This window comes from Microtus ochrogaster, chromosome 1 (assembly GCF_000317375.1).
Source record: "Microtus ochrogaster isolate Prairie Vole_2 chromosome 1, MicOch1.0, whole genome shotgun sequence".
In the NCBI taxonomy this organism is placed as follows: Eukaryota; Metazoa; Chordata; class Mammalia; order Rodentia; family Cricetidae; genus Microtus; species Microtus ochrogaster.
The window spans coordinates 96,832,990-96,844,332 of NC_022009.1; the positions used below are offsets into that span (position 1 = coordinate 96,832,990).

General features: G+C 34.5%; 1 long non-coding RNA gene across 2 annotated transcripts in view; it reads right to left on the reverse strand.

The window, feature by feature from the left end:
* Positions 1-795: 795 nt before the first annotated feature.
* Positions 796-11,343, reverse strand: part of LOC113458231 — a 60,272-nt gene continuing 49,724 nt past the window's right edge. For both annotated transcript variants that reach the window (XR_003378646.1, XR_003378647.1), the window contains 3 exons: positions 10,323-10,387; positions 2,301-2,384; positions 796-1,597 (listed from right to left, as the gene is read on the reverse strand). This is a non-coding gene — a long non-coding RNA (uncharacterized LOC113458231). The remainder of the gene's footprint in view (positions 1,598-2,300; positions 2,385-10,322; positions 10,388-11,343) is intronic.

The following is an 11,343-nucleotide window of genomic DNA, read 5'->3' on the forward strand; positions in this document are numbered from 1 at the left end:
TTGAGTTTCGTTCCTCTCTGATGACTCTAGCTGTATCAAGACAACACACAGACACATCCAAAATAACAGCAAGTACAAGTGGCCAAGGAAAATAATCAAGTGTGTGTGTGTGTGTGTGTAAATGTTATTAAGTAATAAAGTTCTGAGATAACACCCAGGATCACAGAACCTAAGTACTGTAGCTGTTTCACGTAAAGAATTTGGGGTTTTAATTTATAGTTCAAAGGACTATATGTAGATTATCAAACACATTGCTAATCTGAAAGCTCAGTAATACCTTGGAATAAGTATACAAAACAATAAAGTTTCACCACAGATTTTAACAGAATATCCGAAGACTGCCTTCATGAATATTTAGGTTATTATGAATAACTTAGAGACAAATTGAAGTACTGTATTAAGGAATTTAATTGAAGAAGAATTAAATTTATAGCATTCTAGTGAATTTAAAACCATGAGACAATACCTCAAAAAAGAACACCCAATAATCCATCTTCAATGCCTAGCCTTGATCCCTCAAGCTTAGTAGGAGGGGTGTGATATACAGGAAAGTCCACAAGGCCCTTGTGCACCAGCAGATGATTCCCCACTCATGTGCAAACTGACAGCACCAACTGGACTCAATGGGTTTAAAAAATAAAATAAGGAGCATGAGAATTTGGGAGATAATAGTGAGGTAGGGGATGGGGACGAAATCAAAACATAAGATGAAGGCAGATTTGATAATTTGCATTTTCTAACAAGATATTAAAGAAAAAGTTTAAAAAGTATCATCTGTGTCATAATTGTAAAAATAATAAACTCAAAAATAAAATTACAATTGCATATGGAAAAAATCTATTAATTGAGTTAGGTGGCAATTAGATAGTTCGTCATATGTGTATTCCAAACACAAATTCACTTTAAATAATGCAAATTAATTATGTTTCTGTGCCTAAACACATAAAGAAAAGTAAAAATGAAGATGACTAACTTATTTTAAAAAGTAAGTGGTCCCAAAATTCAGTCAATTTGGAATTTTGGAAAGACTACATACAAGCTCAAAATTTTCAAAATAATGATAATGTTAATTCATATATAAATGACACAATGATGTGGAAAACCCACAACAGAGATGTAAGAGATATTGAAAAATGAGAAAAAATCAACTCTACATGAGGCATTCTGTGAATACATTTCCTTGAATGAGTAGGACAAATTAGTGAAAGCTGGCACCATGAATATGCCTTTGGCAATCAGGTGTTGGATATTAATCACCAATGAAGGATTGTTGACATGAGGCACATGTGAGAGATGGTTAAACTCGAGCAAAGACTTCTGTACTCAGAGCTTTTGTCGTGGGAATTGTTGAGTTATTTTTAAAGAGAAGTCAACTTCCCTAACTCTTAATCCTTCATGCATTTTCTTCCCATTTAGCCTTCTAACATCAGATATAGTATAAATGTCCTCATTATATGTGGGTACTTTGACAATGGTCTGTCCAGAATCTCATGTTGTGAACAAAAAATCTTCCCTTCTGAATCATGCATGTGCCAGTGTTCTGTTTTAGAAGCACAAAAAGACTTTTGGTGGTTACCATTTCATAGATCCAGAAAGTCTAAAAAACATGAAACAGAATTAAGAAAAAACAAATTCATAGTTAGTTATTTAAACATTAAGTTATGATCAATGACTTTGAAGGTATAAGACACACAGTTTCAGAGAGAAGAAGATACTACTGGAGAGAGAAGCAAATGACAATGGACTATTCAAGAGCAACAATGGGAGCAAGAAGAAAGGGAAATAAGAATACAGGAAGAGAAAACCATATTATTTGTCAAAATTTTAAATATTATCTGACAAATTCACATACACACATATGCATGGAATGTACAAAAAATAAATTTAGACTTGGGTTATAGTTGTAAGGTTAATTTAAATATATTAGGTGTACATGTTAAAATATCAGCGATAAAGTTATTTCTTTATTGCAAAATATCCATTTTCCTCTCAGACAAGGCCCCTTTGATACTGATGTCATCTTACAAATGTCATCAATAGAGTATATTCAAACTAGCTGTTCATGTATGTTCATAGTACCTTTCTATCAGCTTACTCTCATGGCCACATTGGAGGTTGTAGCTAGGAATAATGAACCAGAAGGCAAAATAGTTTTGTGTATTTATAACTCTACTCTGTAAGTACAGTTATAAGTCAAAATCAGGACTGCAGTTGGATAGGGCCTTGAAAAACAGTAGTGAGGCAAATGTATTTCACAAGAAGAAATAAAGGTGGTAAGGTACAAGCAGGGATTCACTTACTGTGTGCTCTGGAATCCTCGTGGTTCAAGTGTATCCACAAGGCCCAATGGCGTAACTGGTTCATCAAGTCCTTAATGGAAACTCCTGTAAAATACAATCCATGGCAGTCTGAACATGCAGAAAGATGGGTGGGTGAGTGGATGGTTGGGTGGGTGAATGGGTAGGTGGGTCAATGGGTGGATAGATGGATAAATGGATAAGTGAACAGAAGGATAGATGAATGGATAGATGGATGGATGGATGGATGGATGGATGGATGGATGGATGGATGGATGGATGGATGGAAGAAGGTCTGAGTAATAATAATTCTATATCTTGTGTTGGTGATTATTAGAGAGCACTACTGTAAGTTATTCAAGTAGTTGTCAGATGGATACACATATTTAAAGAATGTTTCACCTAATATTGTCACTTTTGTAGTGTTAGACATAGTTAATTTTCTCCCATTGAAGAATTCAGAAACAGGCAAAATCCACGGTCACAACATATAGCCAAGGTTTGTTACACATACAAGTCAGCATAGCAAAGAAAGAAGGATAGCTCAAAGAGGACGTGATCTGAAAACCAGAATCTAGTAGTTTTGTTTTGTTTGGTTTGGTTTGGTTTGGTTTGGTTTTTTTGTTTGTTTGTTTGTTTGTTTGTTTTTCTGGTGAGTCTAGGCTTTTCTGTTTGGTGAATGAGAAAGTTCCCTTTCCTCCTTCTAGATTAGTTGGTTTTGACTGTCTTGGTGGATTGGTTGAATTAGACAAAGACAGAGAAGTTTATTGGTTCCTGCCAAGAGTACAACAAGAATATTGAAAGATCCAATCAGCAGTTTTTCCATTTACAGGGGAAAAGATAGTAAGTCTTTGTTTCAGGGAATAAGAACTGAGAAAGCAATCATCTTCTTTGATTGTATTGTGACTTGTCTACTTTGTTTACTTATGACATCTGTTCTCTTAGTCTGACTGTCAGGTCAATAACTGACCCCCCCTCCATCAAAGGCAGCTAGCTATCAATGGAGCATTAAATTTTTTGTTCTTAAATAAATTGTTATTCTAGGAATGACTTTGCATTCCAGGAAATAAAGCCTAATCTTTCTTATACATTTATTAATTATACATATATTAACATCAATTATGTATAATTAATATAATTTAGACATTTCACACACATATGAAGATATGGAGAAACATATAAATGAATGATATGGAGAACAGAAGGATTAAATTGAAGTTCATAATATTACATATATAGAAATCCAAAAAGTACATTATATAGTTTGAAAACCACAAGTCCACAGAACATGAAAATATTACTGTTGTATATCTAGAAGTTAGGGTCTATTAGTAAGTAAATTGATTTTAAATGATAAATAAAAATAAGCATTCCAACAAAATATAAAATTATAACAAATTAATCAAATTGTTATATAAGACATAATATTTGTAGATTATGAATTTGTAATATATAGAAGAGTAAAGGAAACCATTACCCTGCTTTATTCAATATATATGAGGAGTATGTCTGTGTCTGAGATATTTGTATCTGACTTAAACATAAATACATAATTTAACACATTTGAGAAAATCAATTTTGTCTTTAATAAAGTAAATTTCAATGACTCTACCCTATACTCAATATACTTTATAAACATTGTGCAGCTATGTGGTAAACTGAAAAATAATGATATAAATAATTTTAAATTTCCTATACATTATCCAAAAAAGTAATTAAAAATTAAAATTAAATGGATACTTTCTAAATACTTTGAAAAGATTCACCTAAATTTAGATAAAGAAGGAAACTTACACGATGTGTTTATTTTAATCTATGCAGACCAGGAGTGGTGGTATGTGCCATTAATACCAGTACTCATCAGGCAGAGACAGTTGGATCTCTGTAAGTTTATGGCCAGCCTGGTCTGCATAGCAAGTTCCAGGCTAGTCAGAACTAAACAGTGAGATCCAAGGAGATAACTAACCATGTTTGGGTTTAAAACTTCTCTTTTTAAGTAGGTTTTTAGAAAGAAGTAGTTTGTAGCATCTAACACTATGAAGAAAAGTTAATATGAAAAAGAAAATTAAAATATTCATGCTGACATTACAGTGTGTAATGTCGATGATAACTCATGCATATAGATATGTGTATATACACATATATACACATGCATTTGTGCACACAGATTTAAATAAGGAAAACACTGGTCAAGCTTTCAACTTTTCTCTCATTTTAAGTTTAGTATTCTATTATGACAATAATCACTACCACAACAAAAACAGCATCAGTTAATGGCACTATTAACTCAAGAACCTAAAACAGCAACACATTAATTATATTCATTATATTTAATTGAACATAATCATCAAACTTAACAATTCTTTGTACACTAATTAATAAAACAGCATGTATTCTGCAATATATATATATATATATACACACACACATGTATATTTAAAAGACTATCCATTTTTAGTAGATCTTTTTGTCAAAAGAAACTGCATGAACCAGAATTTAGTATGTAAGAAAGACATTAAGTTAAACTTTAATAATTTAACTTTAACGAGACTTGGTGTCGTATTTTTTCTATTGGTAATTTGAGAATATTGTCATAGGCTTTCTCAGGTGAACAAGCACTTTCCAACTGCACTTTAAAGGTTTTATTGCTTTTGGTTTTCCTTTTGGTTTTTCTAGTGTGACTTAAAGTTACCGTTTCCACGGTGATTCCACTGCCACCTGGTTTGCCAAACACATAACCAACACTATTCACCAACATTCTAGGTACATGGCTTTGTGTCAGAGTTAAGAAAGTGTTGCATTGGGGCTGTGGAGATGGCTCAGTGGTTAAGAGCTCTGCCTGCTCTTCCAAAGGTCCTGAGTTCAGTTCCCAGCATCCACATGGTGGCTCACAACCATTCGTAATGAGATTTGGTGCCCTCTTCTGGCCTGCAGAAATACATGTGGGCAGAGCACTGTATACATAATAAATAAATAAATAAAATTTATTAAAAAAAAAAAGAAAGTGTTGCATTCAGTTCTGTCTACAAGCAACAGTGTCAGCTAACTGCACCACACCTCTGAGATCTCCTTGTCAATGTAACCTCCCTTGTAAGTTAAACTATGACTGTAAGATCATTAAATATTCCTGACAGAATTGATTCCATTCTTGTCATTTCTCCAGTGACAGGTGGGATCCATTCTCAAGCTGTCTCCTTTCTTGATTGAGTGTTCCTCCTTTCTGTTTTTTCCATATGATAGCTCCATAATATGGAATTGAGATAAGAATGGGTAAAGAAAATGTGTGGTATATACACGATAAAATATTATTTAGGAATAAAAAGAATCAAATCCCACCATTGCCAACAACCTCATGGCACTGGAGAATAATTTGTTGGATGAAATAAACTTGAGACAGAAAGACAAATACTGCATGTTCTTGTTTTAAGGTGAAAGATTAAGATGATGATTCCATAAAAGTTGAGAGTAAAATAATGATCCCTGGAAGTCAAGAAGGGTAAGCTTGTATAACAGATGCTAAAATAATATTAGGTAAGATAACCAAGTTCTAGTCTGCCAGAGCACAGTATTGTAGTGCTACTTTATAAAAATTTCTAAATTTTAAGTTTCCAAACATAAACACAAGATAATTTTTCAAGTCTATGTAGTCTTAAGATTTGGTCATATAGAGTACACACCTGGATCAGTGCATAGATTGTTCCTCAACTGCTGTCCACATTTCTTTTATAGGGCAGGGTTTGACACTGGCGTAGAGATCATCAACACCCGTCTATGTTCTGTCATTTTGGAATTATAGGTACGTATGATGATAGACCCAGCACTTTTTACATAATTTTTGAAGATGAAACTCTGCTCCTCATGCTTATGCAGCAAACATTTTACCAAGTGAACATCTCCATAGTCCAATAGTTGTTTGCAAATATATAGTCAAGTACAGAATGGCTGGATTAGATATATTAAAGTTATTTTGATTATAATGTACACAGTACCATGAGAATGAATAACAGGAGGTCCCAAATCATTTAAAACTCTAGAAAATGATACTCATAAGGAGACATATTACAAAAAAGTGAAATCTAAATATTATTTAAGGTTCTAAAGAAATGACAGCAACGGAGATAAAACCTGTATGTAAGAAGCCAGCCAGCCTTCATGTTCTAAGAACTACAGAGAAAATTTAGAGTTGTTGGGAAAGAAAACAAGATAGACAAGGATCTCAGGCCAAATGCTGTAGGATTTCCTGAGTCACCTTAATGGTCTCCAGTTTCTGCTGAATATAATATGACATCATTGAGTCATTTTGATTCTACAGGAAGGAACTGATCAGTTTTCATTTCTCAAAAGTCACATGAGTTGAACAACAAAAATTGATCAGAAACTATACATGGATTGGAGATGACTGTTTATTAAGTTGCTGCAGTGGTCAAGGTAAGTTATGGGTGTTGGCATTGTAGGTTTAAAAAAAATGGGAATGTTTTTAGGGCCATACTTGGAGGAGTATGAATCAGATTTGATGGCCAGTTTGAAAGGTTGACACAAGTAAAATAAAAGCAGTTAAAATAGAAAATGAAGAAATGGATAACCATTTAAATAAGTTTAAATAAGTAAAATAAGTGATTCCCTTTATAAATTGTGAGGGACATCATATAAAAAGAAGGTGTGTGACAGTGACATTAAAATGTTTTCCAGTTTCCAGTTTTGCCATTAAGGAAAGGGAAGGCATTGCTGCAGATAAGAGAATATAGGTATGAGACAGTTGTTAAATTGTACACCATTTATTATTCTAAACCCCAAGAGGTGTGATATGCCAAAATAACACTTAAGGCAAGCAGTTTGTAGGGACGAGCAAGGGGGGTTATAGGAACAGTCTAAACAGCTGGATTATTCTCTCCAGTGTATTACAAGTGATTTTGTTGGATTAAATTAGGGACTCAGAACAATGTAACAAATCTCCTTGGTTTTCCAAGCATAGTCCAAGTTTTAGTCCTAAAATTTTCATAGACCTGGAAGTTCTCAGTCCATAAGAATCTTGCCGTTTGATCAACACCATGGTTAGAAAAATATACCAAAAGAAAAAAAAAACAGCTAGATGATATCACTTGAGAACCCAAAGTGGTTAAGACTAACAACTCTGAGGACTAAGTAATATCAAAGTGTGTGTGTGTGTGTGTGTGTGTGTGTGTGTGTGTGTTTGCATGTGTGTGTGTGTGTATGTCTGTGTGTTTTAATAAAATGTATGCAGTTGTCATCATTGTATGCTAGAAAGTAGCTGTCAGCGATGTATCGTGAGATGTAAGAAATCCAAGGACCTGGGAATCCAGTCTATTTGACTCTCTAGCATGCAATGATACAACTGCAAAATTAAACTAATAAATTCCAATATTTCCCATTAAACACAAATTTCATTAAAACAATACTGATCTAAACACAAGCAAGGAATAAAGTTCACCTCTATAAATAGCAAGTAGCACCCAGAGCAAAAGTATGAGCTTCATGGACCTAAAATCTTCATATTTAGTCAACATCAATAATAATTATGATGATAATAATAATCATCTCTTTTTCATACTACAGAATTAGTATTAAACTTAGCATTTTCCCAAGTGCATGAAGAATGTATTTTTGCACTTGCTTACATCAGTATTTATGTTTAATATGGGTATCATTTTCAAATTGAAATATATTATCTCCTATAGCTGGAAATGTGGTTCTGTGGTTTAGAGCATAGGCTGCTCTTCTGGGAAACCCTGGTTTGATTTCTGGTACAAGGAAGATAGCTCATACCCTTCTCTAACTCTGATTCCAGGGGATTCAATGTCCCTTTCTGACCTGCTTGAGCACTGCATGGTAGTGGATGTGAATATGGGCATTACAACCCTTTCACACTACAGGTCAACTTTAGCAATAGTCTGCATTGCCCCTCCCTCTGTTGCTTCTCTGCCCCCTGGAGGTCAAGTTCAGTAAAGAAACAGTGACATTAGATTTAGATTTAGTATTTGTAAACTCATGTCCATTTTCACATGGTATATACTGGAGATGTGGGGATGCAGATGAGTAGGAGATGCGGGGATACCAATGAGTAGATGTTGAGATACAGATGAATAAGCTACTGTCATTTTGCTGTCTGCTTGGATCTTCTGGCTACTAATGCTAATGATGTCTAGTCAATTTGCTAGCCAGTTTTAATATCACAAGCTCATTCCAAGCTGTCTAGAGTAACAGTAAACTAAACTTAAATACTTAATATAATTCTGTGTGACACAGTTCTGGGGGACAGAAACAGGTTTCACACAGCAGCTACGCAGTTGAAAGTTTTGGCCCATTCAAACTGCCAGCTATAATTATTATAGAATTTCAGTACCAATTATCTAAGAACATTGCTGTTTCCATGAGAATACACAGACGTTTGAAATAATTTAAATCCAGATTTCCATTTAATGTATGAATCTCTTTGACAATTTAATCCAAGTGTGTTCATATTAGAATTGAAGTCATTTGCTCATCTGCCTAAACTGAGTTTTCCCTGCGGAGTCAGCATCGCACACTGCAGTTGGGTGTTCACGTGATATCCACCTTGTGATTGTCAATATCAGCATTGGGGAATTCACCATACTCTGCAGTGTTTGATGGAAGTCAATTACTATTTATGGTACTAGTAGTGTATTTGACTACAATAAAAGCTACATGTGCATATCCCTCTCTTGTATAGTAGTTTATCAAAATAATGACTTGATGATTCTCTATTAACTAGGGCATATTGTGAAGGTTCTAAATATTTAAATTTACAATTGATATTTCAGGTTATTTTTTCAGTTATGGATGCCTATATATTTTTTTCTCAAATCCCATTTGAAATCCACAATCTATGGATTAGAGTTAAAGGTCATTCTATTCAATTTTACAGAAAACCATACAAGGAATACATATGTTCTTCCTGCATGATGTTTTCTATAACATCTAAATTATTAGAAGTAGCTCATTCATTGTAAAAGTGAAGTAGCTTTTGCATTGCAGTAGGTAGGGAACAATGTCATAGTCTCATATGTTTAGTACAGATACTTTTTTTTGGGGGGGGGGGTAGGAGATAGCATTTCTCTGTGTAGCTTTGGAGCCTGTCGTGGAACTTGCTCTGTAGACCAGGCTGAAGTCACAGTCCTACTGCCTGAGCCTCCCAAATACTGCGATTAAAGGTGTGAGCCACCCACCCAGCCTACATACATTTTTTTTCTAAATATTTGTGATCTACATAAGGAATCTGCAAATACAGAATCTGAAGTCAAAGGGGTCAACTTATTTTCAAAATATGCCAAAAATTATTGCATGGAGGCCTGGAAATTTTTCCGTCATTAATCTTCTGAATCCAATGTTAACAACTGAAATGTTAGGAAGTTGTCAGCCTCCTCTGATCTCAGAAAACATCATTAGGGGGAAGAATAAATCTCAGAAAACATCAAAACGTGGGAAATAAACAGAGAAAATAGCCAATATTTGTTTTCAAAACAACTAAGTTTTTTAACAACAAACCTTCACTGTAAAATTCTATGTAAACTTTAGGAGAAAAAAATAATGACCATTTTATACCATATTGTATTCTCACACAAATAGTGTAGAGATCCAGGATAGAGATTAAAGGTAACTGAGATTGGAGGGCAAAAAAAAAAAAAAAAGAAAGAAAGAAAGAAAAGAAAAACCACTGAAAATGTGGAATGCTCCAGTTATAGATCCACTAGGCAAGTCTGCTGACCTGAGCCAGACTACTAAATCCCCAAAGTGATATGAGATTTTATGCTATCCTATCAAAATGCTGGGGACTGTGTGTGGACTAGCATGAGGCAGACAGTCCTGTGAAACAAATTCTTAGTGAACTTCATAGATATTTGCAGGAGTTATTCCCAAGAACATTCTCAAATTCTCACAGTTGAAAACCAGAGATGTGTTTCTGGGTCACGGAAATGTAAGTACTTAGATATAAGACAAAATCATGCTTTGTTATGAAAATCTAAATTCCAGAGTGAAAGAACTTACCAGAGCTGTGGCAGAAACGAACGACAAGGACTTTCCAACCAGTATCTTCTAAGTTTTGTGTCTCACTTAAAGGATGAAAAACAGAACAAACAAAAAACTGAGATTCACCCTAAGAGTATGAAATAGTCTACTCTCCCATGTTTTATGACTACAATAACATATCTGTATATGACAGGGCTATATCTATCCCAGGTGCAAGAAACAAAATCTATTCAAGAAAACCTTCAAGAAATGTCAAAGCAATAGAAGGAGTAAAAAGCAATCCTAAAACACAGACCGAAAAGAAACAAAAGTCAGTAGAGAAATTTACCTGCTCTGTAACATACACCTATGCGGCTGAACTGTAGGGAGCTTCCACTAAGAAAACCGTCTGTGCCCAAGGGGAATTCTATGCGTTTTCAGTCTGTCTTACCATTTCATTGTCTTGTTGCCCTAGCTAAACCTTCCTGTATACTGTTGAGTAGAAGCTGTGAAGGTTGATGTACTTTTTTTTTTCTGGTTGTGGGGGAAATAGCTGTTTATTAAATTGGATGAAAGTTCTAAGACTTTTTTTTAATATTCCTAATATAGCTGTGAAAATACCCTTATCTTAGTTTTGCAGAGAGGTTTTGTAGTGAATAGGTACTGAATTTGTATATGTTTTTTGTCTTGTGATAATTAATGTAAATATTTGGACATTTTTCTTAAATCTTGAGTGATGAAGAAGTATTGCCTTCCAAAAATAATTTCTACTTGATTATGGTGTAAAATTCTCATTGGATATTTGCATGTTTTCAGTGTTTTAAAGATGCTATTATGGCTGGGTGGTAGGGGCACAGGCCTTTAATCTCAGAGGCAGAGACAGGTGAATCTCTGTGAGTTCAAGGACAGCCTGGTCTACAGAGCAAGTTTCAGCACAGGCTCAAAAAAATTCTTTTAAAAGCCGGGCGATGGTGGCGCACACCTTTAATCAGGCAGATCTCTGTGAGTTCGAGACCAGCCTGGTCTACAGAGCTAGTTCCAGGACAGGCTCCAAGGCCAC